This window comes from Penaeus monodon, chromosome 43 (genome assembly GCF_015228065.2).
Source record: "Penaeus monodon isolate SGIC_2016 chromosome 43, NSTDA_Pmon_1, whole genome shotgun sequence".
Classification (NCBI taxonomy): domain Eukaryota; kingdom Metazoa; phylum Arthropoda; class Malacostraca; order Decapoda; family Penaeidae; genus Penaeus; species Penaeus monodon.
This window is the reverse complement of record NC_051428.1, coordinates 752,372-755,176: the sequence shown is the minus strand read 5'-3', so window position 1 is coordinate 755,176 and position 2,805 is coordinate 752,372.

The following is a 2,805-nucleotide window of genomic DNA, read 5'->3' as shown; positions in this document are numbered from 1 at the left end:
CCCCCCCCCCCCCCCCCCCCCCCCCCCGGTTTTTGCGAATTTTTCGTAAAAAAATTGGGTAAGACTTTTTTTGGTAATTAAGCCCGGGAGGAGAGAGAGGATGTACCACCCATAGCAAATCTGAGGGAGGGGTGGGGGAGGGGTTTGGGGGGGGGTTTGGTGGAGGGGGGAGGGGGAGGGGCTTTAGAGGGGGGGTGGTGGGGGGGGGGGAGGAGGTGGGTGGTGGGGGGGGGGTGGTGGGGGGGGGGGAGGGGGTGGGGAATTTGGGGAGAGGGTTGAGGGAGGGGGTGGGGTGGGGGGGGGGGTGGTGTGGGTGTGGGGGTGTGTGGGGGGGGGGTGGGGTGGGTGGGGGTAAGGGTGGGGGGGGGGAGTGTGGGCGGATGGGGGGGGAAACGGGTGGGGTGGGGGACGGGGGTGGTGGGGTGGCGGGGAGGAGGGGGGAAGGTGGGATGGGAGTTGGGGGAGGGAGCGGTAGTGATGGGGACGGGGAAGGACGTTTGGAACGGGTGGGGGGTTTTGGGAAAGGTGGTTTGAGAGGGGAGAGGGAAAGGAAGGAGGGGAGAAGGGTTTTGTGGATGGGGATGTGGATGGTGGAAAAGTGGATAAAGGGGGGTTAGTTGGAAAAAGAAAAACAGAGTGGAAGGGTGGAAGGTGGGTTGGTGGGAAAAAGGGGGTTTTGGGGAAAAAAAAAAAGGTGGAAGGGATGGGAGGAGGGGGGTGGAGTTGTGGAAGGAAGAAAGGGGGGATCAAGGATAGGATTGAAGGAGGGGGAGTGTAAGGGGTGGAGAAAAAAGGTGGAAGGGTGGGGGGAGTGGAAGAGGGGCGTGGCGGAAAAGTGAAATTTTTGGGAGGGGGGATTTTTGGAAGAAGGAAGAAAAAGAAAAGGAGGGAAAGAGAGAAAATTTAAAAATAAAAATGATAGCTAAAAATACAAGGAAAAATTTTGGCAAGGTTAGGGGGGGGGGAGGAGGGGAGGAGGAAAGGGAAAAGGAAAAAATGGGGCTCTCATCCCATCACTCTTAATATCTCCTTATCATCTTCATCATCCATCATCATCATCTCATCATCATCATCATCTCATCATCATCATCATCATCACACCCCATCACAACATCACACCACCACCATCATACATCATCATCATCATCATCCTCATCATCATCACCCCTCCTATCATCGCATCATCATCATACCTAACATCATCCTTCACATCATCGTCATCATCATCATCATTTTTTCATCACATCATCACATCCTCATCATCACCTCACATCGTCATCATAATATAATTCATCATCTCATCATCCTCTCATCATCCTATCCTCATCACATCATCCCATCACATCATCGTCATCATCATCATCATCATTATCACATCATCATCATCCTCATCATCACATCCCATCATCGTATCACATCATCATCTCATCATCATCATCCCCTCATCCTCATCACCATCACCATCAACACCATCATCATTGTTATTATCATGACTGTTACTTTTATAATTACCGTTATCCTTATCATCACTATAATCACCGTTACTATTATCACCATAATTATTAATACTGTACTGTTTACTATCTTAACAGTTTTCATGTTTTAAAGATAGTTACCATTTTAAAATTACCAGCAAAAAAAAATCTCTATCATTCATCATCATCATTATAATATCATTATCATTATTATCACATTATTATCATCATTATCATCATTATCAATTATCCTCCTTTTAAACATTCGTTCTAATAGGAATAGGATAGTCTTTATCATTATTTAAGTAGTACCCGTAACAGTCCCCTTCTTCTTTTTAGTTTTTAATTATCAGTATTATCATTAATATAATCTTTTATCTCTTGAATGTGGACTGACCTTCAATTGTTTTTTAAACTTTTAAATTCTTATATTTTTTAAAGTTTATATTCTTTTTTATTATATTAATATATATATATATATTATAATATATATATATATATATATATATTGCACAAAGATAGATATATCTAAAGAGTTAATTGGCAATGATGAGAGTGCTGATGATGAGGATAATGATAAAGATGATGATAGAAATAAGAATAAGAGAGAGGGTGGGAAGAAGAAAGATGATAAGAATGAGAGAGATGATAAGAATATGAATGAAAATGAGAATAAAAGAGAGATTAAGAATAAGAAAGAGAGAAAAGAAATAGACTAAGACAGTAATTAGCATAACAATAAAGGAAGAGAATAAGAAAATAAATAGAAGAGTGATGAGAATAAGAGAGAGAATAATAATAATTGGAACAATAATGAGGATATTATTTTCACCGGGAAATTAGACTGCGATTAGGAATTTCTTCAATTTCTATTTGTCTGAGTAATTACTTGCATGTTTCTCCAAGTTTTCTTCTTTTTTTTCTGCTTCCATTTTCATTTCTTCGTACATTTCTTCGAATTATATTCTTTAAAAATGTTTTTAAACTGATTCCAAGATGCCTGCTTAAGGTTTAACTTCACGCCTACAGATGGCGCTCATAGTAACACGCATATCTTACGCTTTTTGTCTCATTTTTTATATTTGCCTTTTGTTTTTTGTAAGAAGCCAATTCATGCTAATGACTACGAATTCTCCCCCAAATAACTATCTCTACAATGAGTTTTAATGTCTCTGTGATCAACTCTTTTACATATCAATTAATTCATTGCTTTTTTTTGAAGACTTTTTTTTTTTTAATCCCTTTAACGACGACACGCCTGTCTGATTTCAGGAGCAGGAAGTTCTAATCTCCGATCGAATAAGCCGGGACAACCGCCCTTATCTGCACC